This window comes from Sturnira hondurensis, unplaced genomic scaffold (assembly GCF_014824575.4).
Source record: "Sturnira hondurensis isolate 20B ecotype Veracruz unplaced genomic scaffold, ASM1482457v3 Scaffold0008761, whole genome shotgun sequence".
Taxonomy (NCBI): Eukaryota; Metazoa; Chordata; class Mammalia; order Chiroptera; family Phyllostomidae; genus Sturnira; species Sturnira hondurensis.
The window spans coordinates 3,614,869-3,640,917 of NW_028081392.1; the positions used below are offsets into that span (position 1 = coordinate 3,614,869).

At 37.1% G+C, this 26,049-nt stretch overlaps 1 protein-coding gene across 2 annotated transcripts in view; it reads left to right on the forward strand.

The window, feature by feature from the left end:
* The window catches only part of ADK (adenosine kinase), a 594,334-nt gene that overhangs the window by 583 nt on the left and 567,702 nt on the right, over nucleotides 1-26,049 (forward strand). The window lies entirely within an intron of this gene.

Sequence of the window (26,049 nt, forward strand, 5' to 3'; positions counted from 1 at the left end):
GACTTGGTCTACCTTTTCTAACACTGTCTGAATGCTGGCACTTTTGCAGTCTATGGGCCTGGAACCTAGTCCCCACCTCCAAAACTTTGCGTGGGCGGCAGTCTGCAGAATGGATAGGAAAGGCTGGTTTTTCTTTTTTTCTTTGCACGTTTTGGAAGTAGTGAGGATAGTTCTGTGACTAACACCTACTTCACATGTGATTGATGTTGCAACTTATATACAAGAAATTGTCAAATATTTCTTAATACAGAGTTCAGCGTGGCACAGACCTTGATGGTTTTGAAATGTTTATTGGAAAGCAGTGATTTTTCCCACTACAAATAAACATACCAACTTGATTTAAAATTATTGGGACACTCTTGATTATACAAGGCAAATCTCATTTCTTCCAGCACTACCCATCTTTACATCCCAAAGAATGAATCATTCATAACTGAAAAAAGGTCAGGGGCCCAAATCCCTGCCAGTTCCTTTAATGTATTTCTTCTACCTTCAGAGGGTTAGTGTTTCTGTCGTGTACGAAGAAATTAAACTTAACAATTCAGGATATTCTATTTTTACTTTAAGCTTTCAAACTACAGAGTAAAGCAGCAATTTCAACCCATGTGCCTGCCTTGTGTGCCACAGAATTCTTAGAACATAATACCTGAATAGTCAGGGGGACTGACCTCTTTTCCTTTAGATTTTTAAAACACACTATCCATCTGTTATGAAAGAATCAAAATTATACATATTTTTTTGTCAGATTGACAAAAAGTATATTTTTTGGCGTGCTGCAGAATTTTAGTAATTATCTTATGTGTGCCCTGAGATTAAATAGGTTGAAAATCATTGGAGTGATTTTCAAGGGCTTTTGAGTCACACTTATCTTGTAAGAGCAGAGACTTGCAAGGCATGTCCTTTCCCTAGTCTGCCCATTATTAGAATATTTCCTTAAAAGGCACCTCCTCCACAAAGTGTCCTTTATTAAACTCGAAGAGAGATGCAACTTTTCCCTACCATCCTTCTAAACACTCTGCCCTTAGATTTTCCTTTATCCTCATCATTTTCAAAGTGCTTTCCTATATTACAGATAAGAAGAATGACACCCAAGGGAAATAATTAGGTGTTTATTGTTTGACTTTACTGTGCCCACTTTCATAAGCCACTCAAGGTATATACTTCTCTGTTCTTATGCATCATTAAAAATAATGATAAACAATGCTTAATAAGTATGTTTGTGCTAGGCACTGTTTCAGCACTTATTTTAACTCATTCAATCCTGCAACAACCCTGTAAGATAGATACTGTAATTATCTCCATTTTACTGAGGAGGAAACAAGCACAGAGAAGTAAAGTAATTCATCAAATCACCTATCTAATAAGTGATGGGGTTAGGGTTTTAATCCAGTTAGTCTGATTCAAAGTCTGTACTCTCAATTACCATGCTATACTTACTAACATCAAGCAATTTATCCCAAAACCCTAGTGAATTGTTAACTCAGTTTTGTTTTTGTACTACTTTTGCTTCTGTTTTTCTTTTTTGTTGTTAATATACATAACTTTTATGTTGCTGTAATATGTGGGCATATGATACAAAATAATTCTTACATATTGTATTTTGTAATATATATATATATTTTGTATGTCATTAGTGTCTATTTCAAACTTGGAAGTCTTTAGGTAACCAAAACTCATTTTATATATTATCTACTTAGGGCCATCTGTAGACTTGAAGTTAAGAGGTTAGACACTTGAGTACTGGGACAATTCTCTTACTTTCGTGTGAAGACCTTTTGGAATTGGCTGCTCCTACTTTCATTGTATTAGTTTGGCTTTAAGGTCATAGTGTGATAATGCATTGAGTGGTTAGCCTGTCACAGGTGGGCACAGGTAACCAGGTTCTTGGTGATTGTGGACAAAGAATTGAACTGGACACACAGAGAGTTTATAGCAGAAAGAGAGAGCAAATTTATCAAGCAGTAGTACACTCCACAGAACATGGGAGCGGGCCAGCTCCCAGCAGAGACTGACCTCAGGGACTGGAGGGCTTCTGTTCTCATAGGGCAGATATTTCCTGGCTAGTTTTGGCAGTCTTTTATTGTGCATGTACAAGTGGTTATATTATTTTAAAGCTACTGTGCATGCCGTCTCCTATGATTTTCCTTGATTGGCCCCAGGGAGGGTGGTTGCACAATGTTTATTTATTATTAATGCTATTATAATGAAACAGGGGTCCTGTAGCATCTTCTGTGCAGGTGCATTCGTGAGTCAACATGATTCAGCACTTTTCCAGAAATCAGGAACAACCAGTCTTAGAACAGGGTCTCTGTCTTATATCAGTGTCCTTTATCTTAGTCCTGGGGCACCTCCAGAGTTTCCTCCCTTCTGACTATCCTGCCTCAAGACTGCATGCATTATCTATGATGACTTGTTTGACAGTTCAGGGGCTAGCTACCAGTTTTGCTTAACTTTTAATGGCTTAGAAGGCCTGAGCATAGTTTAATGTATAGATCATTCAGTGAGGAATAAATAAACTTATGAGTATATTTGCAGATATCAGGGAAAGGATTTAGGCCTCTGTGGGAATTTCAGTTAGCTCTGTAATAGTGGTTTTCAATTGGGGCACATTTGGCAATGTCTGGAGACACTTTGGTGGAGGCACCCAGTGGGTGGAGTTCAAGGATGCTGCTAAACACCCTATAGTGGGAAGCCATCTACAACAAAGAATTATTCAGTCAGGTTTGACAATAATGTTGAGATTGAAAAAACTATGCTCTAGGGCAGGGGTGGCAAACTCATTTTCACCAGGGGCCACATCAGCCTTGAGGTTGCCTTCAAAGGGCTGAATATAATTTTAGGACTGTATAAATGTAACTACTCTTTAACTAGGGGCAAGGAGCTCTACATTCAGCCCTTTGAAGGCAACCACTGGGTTGATGTGGCCCCCAGTGAAAACAAGTTTGACACCCCTGTTCTAGGGAGAGCATCTGACAAGTCTACCCTCCCTTTCTCAAATAGCCATTATTTTCTAAGCTGGATTGCTTTTCAGGGTATGGCAGTTACTGAAGTTGCAAAGAAATAAGCAGGCTCTAACATGATTTCATGTTGGGTTGGGGGCACAAAAAAGACCAAACTTTAACAGTGTGAGACAGGATACTAGGTGTTTTCCATGTGCTAATTTATTTAATCTTCCCAGCAATTTGTGAGGTAGGAGTAGCGATCCCTGTGTTATAGCTGAGGTATTTAGGGCTGAAAGAAGTCAGGAACTGACTTCAGGAACTTCAGGAACTGCTCTCTAGATTAAGATATTCCATGAAGATTAGTTTTCTTTTCTGTCCTTTGGAAATCTCATCTAAGTTCATTTCTTTAGCGGTCATTGCTCAGAGGATAGAGTTTCTCCCAAGGCTTGTTCAGCACGTGTCAAGTCTGTTCTTTCAATCAGTATTTTAAGTGACTGCTATTTGTGGCATGGTGCTAAACATTAGGTACCTATATATAGAGAAGTAAGACCCAGGTTCCATTCTCCTGATGTAAATGAGTGGCGGTTGGTAAAATGCTACCTAAGGATTCTGGAGGAGGATAAGAAGTAGGGTGGCTGGTGTTATGGGAAAGCTTGTTTCCAGGTAGAAATGGGAGGGAGCTGCTTCTTGGAGACATACAGCAGAAGGTGTATGGAGTCCAGGTTTTGTATTGGATGATTTAATATGTGTGATTTTTCTATCTCTATATCCTTTAGCCCTCAGACCCTAATTTTACTCTTTGCTGAATATCTCCTTCTGAGTGGCTTGCTGACACTTCAAAGTCATACATATCAAACTAAATCCATCCGTTTCTTAATCTGCACCTTCATCCATGGTTCCTGCATCTAGTAATGGCCCCACTAATTTATCTTTCTCCCAAAGTTTGGAACCTAGTTACTTGATTCATTTTTTCCATCTACATAGAATTATCAAAGTTGATCTTCTTCAGTAATGTCTCCTAAATGCTTTTTCTTTTCAGTTTCTGCTGCTACAACTAAAGTTTAGGCTTCATCTTGCTTGGACTTTGTATTGGTTTCCTAACTTAGTGTCTCTACTTCCAGTCTCAGGCTCTGCCTAATCTTTTTCAGGCATAGCTCTACTTATTCATCATAGCAAATATTTGTAAGTTCTAAAGTTAATGTTAGAAAGGATTCAATCTTGAGATCTGTAATCATAACTTTTTCTGATATTAGCAATTAAAGATTATTGTAGGTCATGACTTTCGATAATATTAAAAAGGAAATTTACTATAATTAAAATTATAGTAAACTATAATTTTCCAATCAGCAAATACTGAGCTTTTCTGAAATGATTGCTTGCTAACCATTTCACTTCCATAGACTCCTATCTCATTGAAAACCCCACATTTTAAAATTGCATACTAAACCATCATCTGTTAGTATCTTAGGAAAAATCATCTGTTAGTATCTTAAGTAAACAAGCAACAGCTTCTCTAACTGCTTCTAAAACATATTTATTTCTCTTTCAGAAAATTCTGTGGAAGATAACTTTCTTATAAAATGAGCATACTGTTCTTGGAGTGATCTTTGTGAGGATTAAATGAGAGAATAGATTAAGATTGGAAAAGAGAGTGATTGTGTGTTCTTAGTGTGTTCTTGCACAGTGCCTGATCTTTAGTTGAATGAATTATCAGCATAGCATAGAATGGGACTGATAACCTTCACTTTTTTAGACCTTATATTTTTAATAATATAGCCTAAAATTAAATTGCCTCTTTTTGGATGATATTGCATGTGTTCACTTATATTCACAAATTTAATCCTTTAAGATTTAGTCTTTGGGCTATGAAAGAAAGTGGAAAACAAAAGTCTCCTGAGGTATTTTGTATGAATGCCTTAGATCCTTTCCTGGGCATTATATGCTAGATCACAGTGAGGCTGGTGGAGAGCCAAGGAAAGCCTGCAGGGATGGTCCTGGGTGTCTGAGGGTAAGCATGAAGTGCCTGGAGCCCAGGGGAAGTGGGAAAGGCTCTAAGAAAAAGAGAGGCATTGAAAACTATATTTCTGATTTTAGATTTATGCCTAGGCTAAATAGAACATGAGGCTGATATGCCACTTTCTACCAAGAATATGTCTTCACTTCCCTTTCATCAGTTAAAAAATCCTGCCTGTGTGCAAAATGTTCATGGTTAAGTAGGAAAGGAAAAAATTGAGAATCTACCCTGAGTAGTGTGGCTCAGTTGGTTGGGCATCGTCCCCCAAAATAAAAGGTTGTGGGTTTGATTCCTGGGCAGGGCACATGCCCAGGTTGCAGCTTTGGTGGTATGAGAGGTAACCGATTCCTGGTCCTCTCTCAATCGATGTTTCTCTCTCCCTTACTCCCTCCCTCCCCTCTCTCTAAAAATGAATAAATAAAATATCTTATTTTTTAAAAGAGAAAATAAAAATTTTAAAGAGCTTTCTGGTCAGGATGGAAGCCAGTAAAGCAGTGGTTAAGAGCATGGTCTCTGGACTCCGACATTTGGTATGACTCTTGGTTCTTATTAACTGGTAACTTTAGGAAATTGCTTACTGATCAATACCATGCCTCTGCTTTCTTACCAGTGAAATGGGTACAGTAATAGTGCCTATGTCAAAAGATTGTTGAGAGGATTTTATGAGAAAGTTAAAAAATTGGCACATAGTAAGTCTTCAGTAAATGTTATTATTATGATACTGTTTCTCTGGTTTTGGTTCCCCACTCTGCTCCACATGCAGCAATTACATATTTTAAAAGAAAATGAAAAAATGTAGGTGTACTCAAGAACAGATAAATATTTCCAGGGACTAACATGGAAAGGAAATAGGCAGTTAGATTCTGGGTTCAGATGATAGAAGTAACTCTCTGCAGAGAAACTGGAGTTACTGGGTCAGCCAAAAAAGTCTTTTATGTTTTTTTCTGTGTGATGGCTCTAGTAGTGCTTAGTTTTATTTAACTTCAATCGAAACAATGTTGTTAGCTTGTATTGTGACAGCTGTCATATCAGTGTGCATTTAAAAAATGCTTATCAAAATTGGTGAATTTTTGTGCAGGCATTTTGATACTGAAGATGGAAGAAAATACACAACTTTGGTGTATTATGCTTTATTATTTCAAGAAAAGTAAAAACACAGCCGAGATGCAAAAAAAAGGTTTGTGCAGAGTGCAGAGAAGGTGCTGTGACTGATTGAACATATCAAAAGTGGTTTATCAAAATTGGTGAATTTTTGTGCAGGCATTTTGATACTGAAGATGGAAGAAAATACACAACTTTGGTGTATTATGCTTTATTATTTCAAGAAAAGTAAAAACACAGCCGAGATGCAAAAAAAAGGTTTGTGCAGAGTGCAGAGAAGGTGCTGTGACTGATTGAACATATCAAAAGTGAAGTTTCTTGGTGCTATTGACATTGCCAAATAATTCTTTGCTGTGGGGCTGTCTTATGCATTGGAAGGTGTTTACAGCACCTCGGGCCTCTACCCACTAGAAGCCAATAGTGGACGAAAGCCAACATACTCAACATATCTAAATAAATAAAGTTATTGCTGAAAATATAAAGTGTGTCTTTTACAGAAAAAACTAAACAGACATTTTGGCCAACTGAATAGATATTCTGAATGAAATTGGGAGCTGGGCTGGGGCTGGATGAAAAGAGGGCTGAAATCCTCTGCTTCAGTCTGTTGCTTTAAAAAACCGTGGACCTGAAGTGGTGACACAAGTGGCTGAGCTGCCAGATGGCTCAGCCCTGGGAAATGTAATGCCTCCGCTATCACCTAGTACAAGAGCACTGAGTTTGGAGGTACTGGGCTCTGGAAGGGGGGTGGCCTACCTCAGGAAAAGGAAGGGAAAGTCTGAGCCTGCAAGTATATGAGGAAGACAATTACTGAGAAAGTAAACACAAACACCGGGAGATAAATTCACTTAAAATCTAATTGAGTTATTAGAGCAATTTCAAAATAAGCATTTTAAAGATCTTTAATAAAGATAAGAGAAGGAATAGCCATTAAGAAACAACATGTTATGAATCCAAAATAGGTAGATATGAAGTAAATGGCTATGGAAAAGAAAAAACGGAGTTATTGAAGTTAAAACAAAAAGAGTAAACTTTAGGCCAGACACATTTGAAGGAAAAATTAGCAAATTGAAAGATGGTACTGAGTAATTTACCCAGATGTAGCACAAAGAAATAAAGAGAAATTAAGAGATATGAATGTAAATTGAGAGGCACCGACTTCATCTAACTGTGAGTTTCAAAAAGAGGAAATAGTGTAGTTGGTAGAGAGGCCATATTGGAAGAGATGGTGACAGAATTTTTCAGAAGTTATGAAAGACCAAAGTCCTCAAGTTGAAAGGGCATTCCAGGCACACAGGAAGATAAAAACAAAAAATCTACACTACAGCTATAGAGATTTTAATTCTAATTTTTATATTAATATGTATAAAAAGAATCTGAAAATTTAAGACACCAAAAATTTATTAGTAGTTTCTCAAGGTGAAAGGATTATGCCTGTTTTTGTTTACTTTATTCTTTTTTGTGTGTGTATATGTGTTTCTTTTCCAACTTTTCTACACTGAACATGTATATTAGGACTCTTGATTTTAAACTTGAGAAACTTCATATGCATTGAATACATAATTTGTCTGAGTGCTGTGTGGGTAAATATCACCATTACAGACTGTACCTCTGAGATACTAAGTAAATCTGGAACTTTGTGGAATAAGTATTATGATTTTTTTATAGGTTATAGTCTTTTCATCTATACTTCTGAAATCCCAAAAGCTCTGAAAACTGGAAGATTTTAAACAGTTTGAAATGAATTAATTTTATAGCAAAGCTTGAATTTATATGAGTCTGTAATATTTGTCTGACAGAAAAGTATGTGTTTTGCTCTCGAAATATGAGTCTGTTGTTAATGGCGTGCTGCGTGAAATCTGTCTGGGTAGATACGTAGTATGTATCCTGTTTTACCTTCCTCAAGTCAATAAATTTCTGAATCCCATAAATTCTGGCCCTCAAAGCATTTCTTGCCCCAATGATTCAACAAAAGGATTGTGGACCTTTATTACAAATTTAAATAGCTTTTAAAGTTTTTTGTTTTCCAGGAACAATAATTTTTCATCAGAGTCAGTTGCTAGATTTTTCCTGCAGTCTCCGTTCTACACTTCTGTAATGCTAAATAAATGCTTATTTCAAAGATTGCTTTGGCTACCTCTGTCATAGTGTTGGTACTGGTTAAGTCACTGAATTATTAGGCTCTTCTTCCTCTATAATAGTAACTGGCTGAGGTGAAAATTTCTCTTCAACTTTTGGATTTAAAGATTTGGAAGGCTTATTTCACTGAAGTGATCTTACAAACTGAAGTTTCACATAGTACTTGAAGAAGGTATGTTTTGAATGTTTTCTAAGGCAGATTTAAAGTTCTTGCCCTCACATGTTTTATTTCTGATGTTTTTGTACTTTCTTGTACTTGTGGCTTCACACAGTTGCTTTTAAAAAATCTGTTCATCTAGAAGAGCAGTGTAATTAGCTTTTGACACAAGAACATTTGAGTTTTACATTTTTGCTTTCAATGATTGTGTGCATGGCGATTACAACATATTCTCTAGAATAGAATAAGAAAATACATGTATAGCAATTATCATGTAAGAAATTCCTACCTTCTCAAGGTATATCAGTTTGGTTATTATAGTAACAGGTTCTCACTATTTTGTCAGCAAGCCACATTTTGTTCTTAGTAAGCCTTGTTATTTTGCTGTTACTTGCAAATAAAGGGTAATAAATATGAAGGCAGCCCATGTGATCATTGATCACTCACAAAATTAGGAATGACCAGAAATGATACTGAAGTGGTTATTTGGCTACTTGCCTTCTAGAGGCTAAGGTGGTACATCACTAGTGGAACCATCTCTAAGCCTATCAATTACTAATATAACTGGGAAGTCCAGCAAGATATGACTTACTCTTCGAGTACATATCTTGCCTCTATTGTCCTCTGGCATTGAATTTATTTCTCACACAGGCCATCTTAAAGTAACAAGGAAGATGGTGTTACTTAACCCCAAGCCAAAGTCTCATGAGCCCAGTAGAAGAGACTTTCTCCAAAAAGTCCAGATATCAGTTTTGAGAATACTCTGGTCCTATATAACCACTAGTGAGCTGATTATTTTATCAGAGGTGGGGATTTTGCTTCAACTTGTATATATTTTCATTTCTCATCCATGTGTTGTTGCATGCTAGTGAGTGGGTGTGGGTGGGCCTGTGAGCCAATGGACATTTTATGTGTGAGGGAGTGGATGGATGTTGAGGGACACTAATCACCAACTCTCCCAGGACCTTATAGAGGGAGGGAGATGATGTCATTCCCTCAGCAAAAGTTCCCTATAGTGTGCATAAAAAATATTTATGAAGACAATTTCCCTACTCAAATCCTCATTCCTCAAGGCCCAGCCAAAGTCTCCATACAGTATGTGCACGTTTTATCTCAATTATCATTGCTCAAATCCAGGAGATCAGTTGAGTAACTCTTAGTGCCTCTTAAGTAATTACTTTATAGCAATATAACGGGCTCTAAATTTTTGAATTCTTAACTCTTTAAAGATATTTTAAGGATGTTTGTAGTACTCATTGGTACAAAATGATTTCATGTATTAGTTGTAAATTCTTACCTATTCATACGAGTTGATAGAACCTTACCTGAAAATACTTCATGGTTTTTGGACCTTGCATTTTTCTTGTTTATGTGGAGTGAGCTTGTATGGGAAATAAATCCAGTACTGGAGGACAGTAGAGGCAAGAGATGCACTCCTAGGTTGCATTTTTGTTTTTGTGACTATAGTGAACTTTAACTGTAATACTGTTTCTTGCATTTGTGTTACCAAACAAAGAGTTCTTCCACCTGGTGCCAGCAGAGCCAAACACTAAACCGGAGAAATATGGTGGAGAAAGATTGGCTATTTTATTGTAAATGGTGCCACCCAGGAGAACGGGAGACTAATGCTCAAAAGCCCAAACTCCCCATATGGTGTGTAGGTTGCAGGTTATATAGGGCACAATCACGAGACACCGTGAGTTAGGGTTTCAGGGTCATACTGGGAGCTGATTGGTCACAGGTGAGGTATACAGGTCTGAGGACAATTCTGAGGTCTGCTCCAGGGTCCCTCCCTCTGGTTTCATGGGAAAGTAGCCAGGGGTTCATGCCACCTTAAGAGCTCAGGAGTTGAAACAACTTGGATCAAGATGTTATCTTTAGAGGTCCGGACTTTGTGACCCTTGGTCTGGTCCAGAGTACTGCTGCCTGATGGGTTGCTGATTATCCAGGGTAAATGCTTGGTCTCTGAGGTATATAGAGAGAAATGATTTCTATACCTAGGCTTTAAAGCTAGATTTGATAAAAGTTATAAGGACCCTGGGTTTCATTTGTCTATGGGGAAAGTTCCTTCAGAATAAATGTACTATTATGTGAACAGTAATATTTTACTAAGACCCTGTGGTCAGTATTTTTCTTTTCTTTTTTTAAAAAAGGTTTCATTTATTTATTTTTAGAGGGGAAGGGAGGGAGGTAGACAGGGAGAGAAACATCAGTGTGTGGTTGTCTGTCTCTCATGCACCCTCTACCTAGGACCTGGCCTGCAACCCAGACATGTGCCCCGACTGGGAATCGAGCCAGTGACCCCATGTTTTGCAGGTCAGCACTCAATCCACTGAGCGACAGCAGCCAGTGCTTTCTTTTCTTAAAAAAAGATTTATACCTCAGTATATCTTTTTGTATATATATTTATATTTATGTCTAAATATATGTTTACATTTAGATATAAATTCATTTATAAGTATATAAATGAATGAATTGCTTATTTGGTGGGGGAATTTTCTTAAAACGAGTGAATTTACAAAGATCTCTGTGACAGAATGAAATCTTTTTTCCTCTGAGTTATATCTAGTTCTTAATTAGTGAGGCTATTTAGTATGTAACCAGAACTCCAAAAACACTGAAGGTTAGTAATACTGGTGTCAATTTTGTAGCATAATGTGTGAAACAATGTACTAGGTAACCAATGGATAATACCAGAAAATGGTCTTTTAAAGAAATTTGTTTCTATCAATTCATCCAGGAGGGGTCACTTGAAAACAAAGCATAGCAAGAGAATCAAATTCAGATGGGTTAGGTTTTCTTGAATTCCTTAAAGCTTGATGTAGCAAAATAAACTGTGTTTTACTCTTTGAGCCCTAAAGTGCAAGTTTGAAAAACTGTATAAGTTTTTTGACTAAACAATTTGAAATACAAGAATATTACCTCCTTTAAAAATAAATAGTTCAAATGTTTTTTTAAAATATATTTTACTGATTATGCGATTACAGTTGTCCCAATTTTTCCCTCTTTGTCTGCCTCTGTCTAATACCTCTGTTCCCTCCAGCAGTTACCCCCTTAGTTCATGTCCATGGGTTGTGCATGTAAGTAAGTTCTTTGGTTTCTCAATTTTGCATGCTAGTATAACAACCCCCTGTCTATTTTGTACCTACCAATTATGCTTCTAATCCCTGCACCACTTCCCTCATTCTCTCCCTCCCCCCTCCCAGCTGATAACCCTGAAAATGATCTCCATACCTATGATTCTGTCCCTGTTCTGGTTGTTTGCTTAGGTTTTTTTCTTCTTTTTTTAGATTCAGTTGTTGATAGTTGTGAATTTGTTGCCTTTTTAATATTCATGGTTTTGATCTTCTTTTTTTTTTTTATTTATCTTTCTCGAGGGGAAGGGAAGGAGAGAGGGAGAGAAACATCAATGTATGGTTGCCTTTCGTGCGTCCCCTGCTGGGAGTTGGCCTGCAGGGAACTGGCCTGCAACCCAGGCATGTGCCCTGACTGGGAATCGAACCGCGATCGTCTGGTTCGCAGGTCCGCGCTCAATCCACTGAGCTACACCAGCCAGGGCTGATCTTCTTTTTCATAAATAAGTACCTTTAACGTTTCATGTAATAATGGCTTGGTGATAATGAACTCCTTTAGCTTTACCTTGTCTGGGAAGCACTTTATCCGCCCTTCCATTCTAAGTGATAGCTTTGCTGTATAGAGTAATTTGTGTTGTAGGTCCTTGCCTTTCATCACTTTGAACACTTCTTACCCACAAAATTTCTTTTGAGAAATCAGCGAATAGTCTTATGGGAATTCCATTGTAGATAACTTTATACTTTTCTCTTGCTGCTTTTAAGGTTCTCTTTTTATCTTTAACCTTTGGCATTTTAATTATGATGTGACTTGGTGTATTCCTCTTTGGGTCCAACTTGCTTGGGGTTGTCTGTCCTTCCTGAACTTGTATGTCTATTTCCTTTACCAAATTAAGGAAGTTTTTTCATTATTTTTTCAACTATGTTTTCAATTTTTTGCTCTTCCTCTTCTCCTTCTCCTGGCATTTCTATGATTCAGATACTGGCACGTTTGGAGATGTCCTAGAAGTTTTGAAAGACTGTCCTCATTTCTCTGAATCCTTGTTTCTTTTTTTCTGTTCTGGTTGACTATTTCCTTATGTTTGAATCTTGGCTTCCTTCCCTTCTCTGTTGGTTTCCTGTGGATTTTTTCTTTATTTGACTTAGTATAACCTTCATTTCTTTGTTTATTTTTTTGCCTCTAGTAAATGAATTCTATGAGCATCCCGATTGCCAGTGTTTTGTGTCTGCATCTGACAGGTTGGCTATCTCTGTCTTGCTTAGTTCTTTTTCTGGGGTTTTGTTCTATTCTTTCATTTGGGCCATATTTCTTTGTCTCATCAATTTGATGGCCTCTTTGTGTTTGTTTCTGTGTGTTAGGTAGAATTGCCTTCACTCCCTGTCTTAGTAGCATGGCCTATGTAGAAAAGGCACCTGCAGTGTGTGGGGCAGAGCCTGAGGTAATTGCTAGGGCAGTGAACCCGCTTCACTGCTTTGTGGCTCTCTGCATGTGGGAGGCCTTGGAGAGGGGACAGTGCTGTTGCCTGACCTCTGAAGTTTTGCCTGGGCACTTGCTCTGTTTTCTGTCACTTCACCCCTTTCCTGTGTGTGACCCACGCCCTTTCAGCTACTGCCCTGGTGGTGAACCCTGGAATAGGTAGGTCTGTGTACATTGTAAGACTTTCATACCCTTTAAGTGGCAAAAATCCAACAGTTTCTTCCACCATCCCAACCCCCGCTGGTTTTTACAGCCAGAGGTCACAGGGATCTATCTTCTTGCTGCTGGAGCCCTGGGCTATGCAGTCTGGCCTGGGGCTGGGATCCCTTGCTCCCAAGATATCCCTCCTAATTTTCATTCACCATATGTGAATGTGGGACCATCCATTCCACCACCTCTCCATGCCACACCACCTTTCCACCTGTCTTTGTGACTCTGCCCCTCTGCCCCTCTGCCCATCTGGGTGATTGTGGCTTCTCTAAATCCTTGATCGTTAGGCTTCCATGTAGCTTGATTTTCTGATGGTTCTGTGTTTTTCTGGTTTTGAGATCTCGTTGTATTACATGGTTGCGTGAGGAGGCGAAGTGTGTCTACCTACACCTCCATCTTGATGGGCAGTCAACAGTTCCAGTGTTATCTTTGACATTAACCACATTAGAGATTTGAACACTTTCTTGTTTAATTGCCATGACTGAGAAAGTCTTAGGTTCTTCCTAAAGTAGAGTTTTTAAAAAATTATTTTCCCTAAACAGGGCTGAGACCTTAGTTATCATTTTTAATTCTTAGTTTCATTGAAGATTAAAGTTGTTAAGCTGTAGAAGTGATGCTGACTTATACCCTTGGTTATGTCTGTATTCTCACACACTCAATATGAATTGATTATATTACATTTCAGCCTGTGATATCATGTTTATACATGTTAAAGTATGCTGACAAAATTCTATTTTGTTTTACTTAGTGCTTGCTTACTCAAATGTATAAAACTGGATTGTTTAGATTTGAAATAGTATAATAAAATATAGTTACATTATTAAATTTAGTAAGTAATGATGATTGTATTAAAAATATTATTTTAGAAAAAGTTGTCTTGTTTCATGGGGAGTATAGCTTCTTTTCTACATGGTAGGTTTGACTTTTTTGGGTGTATTCATTCCTTTGTTTGAATATCATAAGCCTGCTCTGTAGAGTAATATATACATTTCTACACTGAGACCAACAGGTCCTTAGAATTGGGAGAGAGCTCAGATTATCTTTTGCCTGGCCTCCTACAGTGAGAGGAATTCCTTCTTTAGTACTCCTCTTCAGCACAAATAAGGGAAGAGGAGTTCATTTTTCTGCTAAAGGAAAAGCACACACACACATCTGCAAACTTTGACCTCATTTTTTGGTGAAGCCTTAATAAACTACATTCCTGAAAAGACTTGTTAGTACTCTGATTAGGATGCTAATTTGTTAGTCAGATTAAGAGTTCTTTAAATGATTTCTCGTAGGCCAAGATGTTTCTTCTTTATACATACTCATAAACAGGTTAAAGCAGTCTTTCCTAATTTTTCCCTTTGAGAAGCTACTTTCTTATTTTCTACTGTGAATGCTGGTGGCAGTGAGTAAGAATGCAAATTCCTTGGTAGGGTAGGACCTCCCAGAGCTGAGGTTTCCTACAGATTACGGAGTTAGGGTGTGAAGGTAACAACTAATTGAAATTTTACAGTCTTGTGATTTTTGAAAACTCTTTGAACATGTTTTAGGCTCTTTAGATTGGATTAGTGCATGATGAGACACTTAAAATCAGAGTCTAAAATTTACATTTGTACAATTGAGAGAATTGAAGCCCAGAGAGGTTCCGAGATAGCAGTCAGGTAACACAGCTAGTTACTTAAAGCTATTAATTATTGGAGGTGAGATTTGATCCTAAGTGTATAACTTCTCCTTGTACTATGCTCTGGAATAAGAAATAAAGTCTCAGTTTCTTTGGAGGTTATTATTATTTTTAAGATTTTATTTATTTTTAGAGAGAGGAGAAGGGAAGGAGAAAGAAAGGGAGAGAAATATCAATGTGTAGTTGCATCTCACATGCCCTACTGGGGACCTGGCCCTCAATCCAGGCCTGACTGGGAATCGAATCAGTGACCCTTTGCTTCTTAGCCTACGCTCAGTCCACTGAGCTATACCAGCCAGGGTTGTTTTTGTTTTTAAAGATAAGAATAACATACTTAAAGAATATGTTGAACACTTTTATTTTTTCTTATTGATCCTTTACCCAGGCCACCTTTACCCAAGGAAATAGACCCAGGGAGGTTGAGTCCCTAGCAGTGAGCTTCCATTTCACACTCTGGATCTATGATTAACATTTCTTGCTGTTCATGTTTACGTGAAGATACAAATTGAGAACTTGTCAAAGTGAATTCTGTATGTGTGAGATAAGTACACTACTTAAAAGAAAATCTGTGGCAATGTGTTTAGGAATCACGTTTAGAGTTTTATATTTCACCTTCTCTTTCATACATGTAGTTTTCTCTCTCACGAATAAATATTTCCTTATGGGATATACTTTATGCTTTGCAAATGAATTATTTTGTTAAACTTTGAGCAGATTGTATTTTCTAATTAAAATATTTGGGTGACCAATTTTGCCTATGTTTAAGAGTTAAAACATTCCAGAGGACAATTTCTGATCAGTTTTAATTTACTTTGGAGATTTTTCACTTTTCCCTCATGTCAGTAATTCAAATCTAATGACTTGAGCATTTATACTAACAATATGAGGTTACCATTACTGTTCAGAGAGTTTAATGTGCCCAAGATAACACAGTAAGTGACAGAGATAGGATTCGAACCTGTATCTGTCTTATTTTAATATTGTTAATAATTAGCTGCAATGTCCAGGTAGTATATAAACAACAGCACTAGAATCAACACTGATTTGTAGGATTAAAAAAATTGAGTAGGGCTTTTACTTCAAAAAGCATTCTTATATTATACATGAAACAATTACTAATGGTCTTCGAAGAAACTGGTAATCTTTTAATACTATTTAAAACTTAAAATCCTACAAAAATGTTCTACCAGATTTGAGATGGCAGAAATGAGAACTTTTTTTTTTCATTAAAAATGACCTACAACCTTGGCTGGGGGTGGCTCAGTTGGTTGGAATGTCATCCCATACACCGAAGGTTTTCGGATTTGGTTCCCAGTCAGCATGTACGTAGGTCGAGCGTTCCATCCTTGGTGGGGGTGTGTACAGGAGGCAGCCTAACAGTGTTTCTCTCTTTCTCCCCCCCCCCCCCCCCCCCCCCCCCCGACATCCCGTCTCCCTCTTCTTTCTTCTTTCTCTAAAATCAATAAACAGCCCTGGCTGGTGTAGCTCAGTGGATTGAGTGCAGGCCTGCGAACCAGACGATCGCGGTTCGATTCCCAGTCAGGGCATATACCTGGATTGCAGGCCAGTTCCCGGCAGGGGCCAGTTCCCAGCAGGGGATGCACGAGAAGCAACCATACATTGATATTTCTCTTCCTCTCTCTTTCCCTTCCCATCTAAAGATAAATAAATAAATATTAAAAAAAAGAAAATCAATAAACGTATTCTTGGGTGAGGATTAAAAAAAAAAGACCTATAGTCAGAATTAGCCTTGGACCTCATACAATTTTTTAAAAAAGCAACTCTTTAAAAGAAATGATGAAATACTCAGTTAATCTACTTTTAAGTATTAACAAATGATACAACATTTTATTAAATTCAGCTGGTACAGGTGTCCCCTGTTTTTTTGAAGTTTGCCGAAAACCACTTTACTTTTGTGAAAGATCTACATTAATGTTTTTTTTTTTTTTTTTTTTTGCTAACTGAAAGAAATCCCAAGAGGAATTTTACTTTTACAAAAAAGGTGAAAAGCAAATATGGTGTTCAGAGTTTGTCTTGCAGTGAGCCGTCATAGAGGCAGCCTGCACTCTGAGCAGTGATAGTGGCACTGCCAGTCTCCTTCTCACAAACCACACTCAGCATCTCAGCACCAAGTGCCAGAGCTTCCCATTGTGTCTGTGAACACCTGTGCTTTATCTTGATTTATTTTGTACATTAATTAACAAGCTGTGTCTTAAGGTATATTGCTTCTTCCCTTTACTCCATTTCAGCTTATGCAGGCTTTCAGAGGAACACTCTACTTTTGGACAGCAGGGAACCCTGTATTTAAAAGCTTTACTTTTATAATGCTTGATAACCATAGGACAAAAAAGGAAAAAGGGGGAGGGAAATATAGACTTGTGAAAAGGGAAGGGGAGGTAAACGGAAGTGGTAAAACGGAAAAAGCGCAATTGAGCCTTAGCTATTTCTCATTTCTATATAACCTCCAATCTCAGACATCTCAGCTGTTCAGCTTTGAGGTGTGTATGTGAATTGTGAGAAACTTGTTGTTATGAACTATAATACCTATTGGGCTGTTAGCATGGTGCAAGGAAAAGGGCTTTGGATCAGGTATCAGGACAACTGTTCTTTTTAAAAATTATTTACTGAAGAGGAGAAAGGAGGGTGGGGAGAGAGAAACATCAATTTGTTGTTCCACTTATTGATGCATTCATTGGTTGTGTGCCCTTACTGGGGATTAAACCTGCAACCTTGGCGTATCTGGATGACACTCTAACTAACTGAGCTACCTGGCTGGCAACACCTAGGTTCTTTTAAGTTTTCTGTGTATGCACCTGTGGAGTGATCAGTATAGACTACAGTGCTCTTCAGACTATATCATGAGTCAGTTTAGGGGTAGCACAGCTGGTATTTTATAAAGAAAATAGAATAGAAAATATGAGTGCATTGAATATCGCCAGGGCAAGTATTGCTTCGTAAAACATTGTTTCAGTTATGTGTATATATAGAGCAACAATTTTCAACAGGTGTGCTGCAATAAATTTTAAAACATGGATGGGCACTGACCCCTTTTTTCATAATTTGTCATTTTCAAACAAAAAATGACAATAGCCAACACAACAATAGCTATCCAGTGTGAATGAATCAAAATTATACTTTTTTGTCAGATCAGCAAAAAGTATACTTTTTGGTATGCTGCAGAATTTTAGTAGTTAGTGTAGTGTGCCATGAGATTAAAAAGGTTGAAAACCTCTGATACAGAGTATTAGGTTACCATGTAAAAGGTACTTTTCATATTTTTCACAGTAATTTTGTTTTTTCTGTTCCAAAATTTAGTGGCTTGAAATAACCATTTTGCCAGAGTTTATAATTTGTGGGTCAGGAATTCAGACATGGCTTGGCCAGCTGGTTCTTTGACTCTGTGTGGTATTGACTAGGATCACTTGGCTATATTTAGCTGACAGAAGCTTTGGTCTGGAGGGTGTAAGTTGTCTTTACTCACTTGCCTGGTGCTTTGGAAAGGATGGTTGGAAAGCTTGCCTCAACTGGGCTTCTCTCCCTGCCCATATAGTTTGAGGGCCTCTCCATTTGGTTTCTGGTAATTGGATTTCTTATATGGCAGCTTAAGGCTCCAAGAGACCAAGGCAGGAGCTGGCTGAACACTTAAAGGCTAGCCTAGAATGTGGCATAGCATCGCTTCCACTACACCTTATTAGTCAAAGGGGTCATCAGCTAGCCTACGTTCAGGGGACAGGACAGAGACTGTTGTCTCTAAGAAATTGTGACCATTTTTTAAAATTCCACAATTGGTAAAATAATTTTAAAAAAGATGACTAAATTGTACATCAAGCATTTAATTCTGTAACCTGTCCTTTGAAAGATGATTGTTTTTAATAATCCCCCCTTGTTGGAAAATGTGTCTGTTTTTGGTTTCAAAGTTCAGAGTTTAATTTAAATATGTACATTATTTTCCATGAAATACCAAGGATTTTGGTTTTTTGAAGAAGATAATTTAAAGTTTAACCTGTACTCAGAAAACTACACAACACTGAAGAAAGAAATTAAGGAAGACACAAACAAATGGAAGCTAATACCATGTTTATGGATTGGAAGAATTAACATCATCAAAATGTCCATACTACCCAAAGCAATTTATAGATTCATTGCAGTCCCTATTAAAATACCAATGACATATTTCACAGATATAGAACAAATACTTCAAAAATTTATATGGAACCATAAATAATCCTGAATAGCTGCAGCAAATTGAGAAAGAAGAACAAAGTGGGAGGGATCATAATACCTGACATCAAACTGTATTACAAGGCCACAGTAAGCAAAATAGTCTGGTACTGGCATAAGAACAACACATAGATCAATGGAACAGAATAGAGCCCAGAAATAAACCCAAGTTTCTATGGTCAATTAATATTTGGCCAAGGGGGCAGAAACATAAAATGGAGTAAAAATAGCTTCTTCAACAAATGGTGTTGGGAGAGCTACACAGCTACATGCAAAAAAATGAAATTTGACCACCAACTTAGACCATATACAAAAATAGATGGATAAAAGACTTAAATATAAGTTGTGACATCATAACTGTCCTAGAGGAAAGCATAGGCAGGAAAATCTCAGATATTCCATGCAGCAATATTTTCACTGATACATCCTCTAGAGCAAGAGACATAAAGGAAAGAATAAACAAATGGGACTTCATGAAAATAAAAGGGTTCTTCATAGCTAAAGAAAACATCAGCAAAAAGAAAAGGGAACCAACCATATGGGAAAATGTATTTTCAAATGATACCTTGGACAAGGGTTTGATCTCCAAAATAAAAAAAGAACTCATATGTGTCCACTTCAGGAAGACAAACAACCCAATTAAAAAATGGGCATAGAACCTGAACTTCTCCAAGGAGGATATTCAGAGGGCCCAGAGACATATGAAAGGATGCTCAGCATCACTAGCCATCAGAGAGATGTAAATTAAAACCACAATGAAATGCCACTTCACACCAGTCAGAATGTGCTGGTGAGGTTGTAGAGAAAAGGGAACCCTTGTACAGTTGTAGGTGGGAATGCAAACTGGTATAGCCACTGTGGAAAACAGTATGGAATTTCTTCAGAAAACTAAAAATGGAACTGCCTTTTGACCTGGCAATCCCATTTCTGGGACTATACCCTAAGAACCCTGAAACACCAATTGAAAAGAACCTACGCACCCAATGTTCATAGCAGCACAATTTACAATAGCCAAGTGCTGGAAGCCACCTAAGTGCCCATCAGTAAATGAGTAGATCAAAAAACTGTGGAACATTTACACAATGTATAATATACCCAAGAAAAGGAAGGAAGGAAGGAAGGAAGGAAGGAAGGAGCTCCTACCCTTCGTGACAGCATGGATGGAACCAGAGAGCATTATGCTAAGTGAAATAAGCCAGGGGGGTGAAAAGAAATATCATATGCTCTTACCTGTAAGTGAAACCAAAACAACAAAACAAACAAGCAAGCCAAATATAACCAGATACATTGAAATAAAGAACAAACTGATAGTAACCAGAGGGGATAACAGGGAGAAAAGGGAAAAGTCATCAAGGAACATCTGTACAGGACACATGGCCAAAGCCAAATGAGGGTAGGATTGAGGGTGGGAGGTAGGAATAGCTGGGGCAGCTGGAAATGGTAGGGGGAAAAATGGAGATAACTGTATTTGAACACAATTAAAAAAAAAAGAAAAGGGAAAAAGTAACTTTGAAGTGAAAATATGTTATTGTGGTGATCATTTCACAATGTATATGTATATTAGTACATCAAGTTGTACATTTTAAGTATATACTATTTTTGTCAATTACACATCAATTAAGCTGAAGAAAAACATGAAAAATATAATTTAAGGTTTAAAAATTTCTGTGGAGTCTTAAGTCTACTCCCTAATACTGTCTAAAAAGTCTATTTGGCATACAAAGGAGCTACCTTCTTACAATGCCTGGAAATTACATTTGGGTATAATTACTCTTTTCACATACAGGCAAACTGAGACTGTTATGTTTGTGTTGAAATCTGAACGAGTGGGAAATCTGCTCCCACCCCCCAACCTACTCTTCAGTAAAGAAAACAAAAACATTAAAAGTTTTCATTAAAAGTTCTCATTACAAGAAAAAAAAGTAATTGCACAGTAACAGTCATTAACTAGGCATATTGTGTTGATCATTTTGTAATATATATAAATGTTGAATCATTACATTGTACATCTGAAAATAATGTTATATATGTAATTTATCTATATTAAATAAAAAAGAATTCATCCACTCTTATAAAATGCATATTTTATGATGCAGTGTACCTTTAGCAGACATTATGCTGTTTAAAGAGTGTTATTCCCTGTGATAGAACCACAAGGATTTGAGTAAATGCTCATTTCAGAACATCTGCCCATAGTTTGAATATTCATAGTGATTTCTTAAGATATAAGCAAAAAAGGATTTATCTTGTCATACACTGTGGCTATTTAGGACCCCAAATCTTGAAGTTCTATTTCAGTTTAAATTCTGGCTTTCAGGGAATAGGTGGGACTGGTTGTTGTACCAGTTATTGCTGTTGAATAATTCTGCTTTGCCTGTGTCTGTAGACAAATGTTGTGTTCTTCAGGCAAACCACATTCATCATAAACACTTCCCTATTCCAAGCTGTTCCCCTCCCCCTACCTAGGAAGACAAAGATAGTCAAGATTTCTTTCAAAATACTTAAGGAGGGAAATGTGAACAAATGATAAGAGGTTAGAATTAAATTCTGTGAGTTTAAATGAAAAATAAATGTTAAAACTTACCCAAAAGTAAAACAGGAATGGGAGAACTTAAGTATATTTTAAACTTATAAATAGGCTTTGGGAGGATAAATATCTCAGCTCCTGGCAAAGTGATGTTAAGTTACAGATGCTTAGTTATATTGAAATAACAATTTTTGGAATATTACATACATACATACATTTCAGGGTGTATACAGTATGAACATACATCAGACCCTGTTATTGGTCGTCCCACTACATTGCACTTCTCAGTGATTAGCTTTTATAGCCATTGAAACAGTAAAAAAATTTTGTTCTTAGTGTCTTCATATATGATTCTCTCACATATTTAATGAAATCATTTTGACCCACTCCAAAAGCTAAATAATCCTTCCATTTTCACTAGAGACTATATCATAGGTGGCAAACACAAGGCCCATGGGCTAAATCGAGCCCTCCACCTTGTTTCGTCCAGCTGGCACCTTGTTTCTACCCAGCAGCAGCGCTGAGCTCTCGATTAGCTGTTAAGGAGCAGTTACATTTATACAATCCTAAAATTACATTTGGCCCTTTGAAGGCAACCATGAGGCTGATGTCCGTGCCACCCCCCCGCCCCTGCCCCCGCACCAGTGAAAATGAGTTTGACACCCCTGGACTACATGATTCTGTCAAGTAACTGCAGATTCAACTAATCTCCATTGACAACACTGCATCGTTTTAATTCCTCTCGACTTAGAATGTCTGTTGTGCTACATAAGGAAAGACACTTCAAGATTACATTTTCACAAATACACTTCTTTCCCTCCCATGTTTCCAGTAATACTGGGATTATCACTACCACCCCCACTACCATCACCACTTTATAAACCCCCAAGTCTTTCCATTTTAAATACCTAGTCATTGAAGAAAAATAGTCTACCCAAGTTCTATAGGTATTGAAATGTTTTGCTCTAAAACATGTCACTCTAGTATCCACTCTAGTATTCATTTTTTTTCTGTATCCATTTTCAGGTTAGCCTTTTGGCAGATGAATCAGTGCCAATCTTGATCCTGTTCCACAGATTTTGAGAGAAGATGGGCTGTAGCCCATGTAGTAGAGTAAAGATAGGATCTTCAAATGTAATTCAGTCCTCATCAGTGGAGTTTGTGGAATTTTAGTGCCTGTTGTTATCCTCTTAGAGGAAAAACAAAAACATTGAATAAAAGAAAACTTTTTAGAAAACAGTTCTATTATTTATAAAACAAGCAAGTAGAAATGAATATTTCTTAGGACATTTTTTTCAGATACAACTGTATGTTCAATTTTCAACCATATTTATTTTTACTTTTATATAGAAAGTGATAGGCACTGAGAGTTAGAAAAAAAGTAATAGGCACCAGGAGTTAGTCTAACCAATGACTGTATAAATAATTTTTTTTTTATAGTGGAACCTTTTGAAAACATTTGTGGTTTTAACTTCTGGGTCTTCAAAGATTTTGATAAGAAATAATTTGTAATTTTACTGAAGCCTAAATTTGAGTCACACAAACTGAATGGCTGGGATGGGGGGACTTACTTAGCTTGATAGTACATTTAAGTCACTCATCATGGGGCCCTAAATCTTGCACAATGGTAAAAAAATGTTTTTATTTGTTGAAAACAAACACTTTTGATTTTGACAGAAATGAAGTGGTTGAAGTTTTAAAAAATGAAATGGTCCAAGAAATGATTCTTGGTGACAGGAGTCTTAGCTAAATTAAAGACAAAAATGACAGATTCATTGGCTACTCAGATTTAATCTGTGAATGAGCATATATGGAAATAAAAAGTAATTTCTGAAAGTATTTCATATGGTGTTCCAGCTAACCAGAAAGCTGTCACTGAATCACTGCATCTTATGAATGAAATCGTAGTTTGGTGTTCTGAAATTTGGATATTTATAAAGTCTCAGCCTTACATCAGACTATCTTGGACTTATTCTAGTGACAATGTGTATAGTGGTAATTAGCCCCAGCTTTGGAGTCAGACTATCAGACTTTGGGTTTCTGCTCTGTAATGTGTGGCTTTGGGCAAGTTATTTAACCTCTTTGAGCTTCAATTTCTTCATCTGTAAAATGGTGATAATAAAATACCTCCTGATAGCATTGTTATAAATTCAAATGGGATAGTACTTGAAGGATATAGCATGGTGTCTGGCACATATTAGGCACTCAGTTTTACCTATTTATTCTACTTATATATGTACCTGCTAGTAGCTGACTGCCATGGTAGAATAGTTCCCCTCTTAGGGTGTTGTTCCAGTGAAACTTCATATACATTCTGGACATTTATTTTTAGTCTCTCAGAAAATGGCAGGCACTATCGAGTAAAGAAAACTAGAACACAAAATCTGTTCCACAGTGTCTGTCTCCATCCCTGACCTCCTTCAGAACTCCAGTGTTCTGAGCTTCTTTTTTGCTTTTTCCATTTATCTCAGTAAATAGCAGCACCATTTACCCAATTTAGTCTGAAATCTAGGAGTTACTCTTGATTACTTTTTCTTGGTTCCCCATATCTATTCCCATGAGTAGATCCTGTCGTTCAACCTCTAAAATGACCATCTGTTTCTCTGTCCATCACTGGCTTCGTGATTCAAACCAGTATTGTTTGTCATCTACATTACTGTAACAGGCTTCTAATATAGTCTTTCTGCTTTCATGTTCCTGTATTCCATTCTCTACACTATAACCAGGGTGATCTTTTAAAACAAAATTAGATTATGTTGTTCCTCTGTTTAAATCTTAATTGTAGTGGCTTCTTGTCCCACTTATAACAAAATCAAAATTTCTTAGGCTCATAAAAGCTTAAATGATCTGCTTCTTGCTGTGACCACAAACCTTTCTTCTCTCACTCACCTTTTTTCACACCTGCCTTCCAGTTATCATTTTCATGCTGTCTGTTAGGAATGCCCTTCCCCTACCTGGCTCTTTTCATTTAGTTTGTTCTCGCCTGCTGGAGGCCTTCCCTACTACCCAATCTAAAGGAGACTTTCTCTGTTTTGAGCTGCTGGTTTTTATTATCTGCATAGCACTTATGATCATCTGATGTCCTTATACATTTATTTGATTAGTCATTGAATCCCCTCACTAGAATGTAAAATTGATAAGGGCAGTGCGTGTTCTTGATTGTTGCTGAATCTCTGGTGTCTTAAGCGGTAGAGTAGATCTCATTAAATGATTGTTGAGTTCATGGTGAATGATTTCTAAGAGCTTGTTTGTGAAATACCATAGATCAGATGTACAATGAGGTAACAATAAGAAAATCTTTTATATAAAAATATACTTCATAAGATTACCAGCAATATTTTAGGGAGTGGTATTCTTTATTCTGTGCTGTCCTTCATACATTTTTATGTTAAAATGCCCTTTTATGAAATGATAGTGATATTCAATTGTATAATTTAAAAATATGTTCTTGCTCTGGCTGGTGTGGCTCAGTGAATTGAGCACTGGCCTGTGAATCAAAGGGTTGCCAATGATTCCTAGTCAGCGCACATGCCTGGCTTGCGGGCCAGGTCTCTATTTGTGAGAGCATGTGAGAGGCAACCACCACACTTTGATGTTTTTTTCCCTCTCTTTCTCCCTCCCTTCCCCTCTCTCTAAAAATAAATAAATAAAATATTAAAAGAAAAATATGTCCTTGGTAGCTTGAATAATTACGAGCACTGTTATCCTGTACTTTTAGATTGAAGGTTTTCTTTGAGTTTCAGAGATTTGTAGTTCATAGCAAATGAAGAAGTACTGTGTAGGTGTTCCTGGGAGGGAGTTTTGCCAAGAATTCTTACTAAATAAAGTTCAGTCAGTCAAATGTTAACATATTATTCAAATTCTCCTGGGAAATAAATTGTCAGGTTCCATTTAAAGATTATCTTCTGTTTAAATATGTAATGTTAAAGTGAAATGTGACATCAGAATCCACAGATTATAATTAAAGAAAAGTAAAAATAGTAGACCTCTAATAATGTCTTTTGGGGAAAAGAATGAATGCATTTAGCAACGTTTCTGTGAATAACCTTATCCATAATGAAAGCTAACTAAAATTACATGTGTTTTATTACATTAGAACTGATCAGCTTTGGAAACAATCGAATTTGTATTAAGATATGAGTGGATTTTTTTCTTTCATTGTCCAGTAAGAACTGAAAGGGACCTGAGATGTCACCTATAACTAACTCCCTATGTTTCAGATAAGGAAACTGATGATCAAAGGGCATAATGTTTTTTGGTAGTTTCAGGATTATAATTTTCAGCTCCTTATTCCTAGGCTCCTGAAACTTATGTTGTGTCATACTACTTATTTTAGGGAGACAAGTATTAAAAAATTTCTCTTTCGGAGTATGATGTAGATTGTTTAAAAATATTACTTTGATCAGTATTTCAATTCATATGAAGTGAGGAGATGTATTTTTATATAACACGAAGGTAAGATACTCCACATTCAACTTGTGACATCTGGCCTCTTCAAGGCTCTGCAAAGCTCTAAAAGTGGTATTT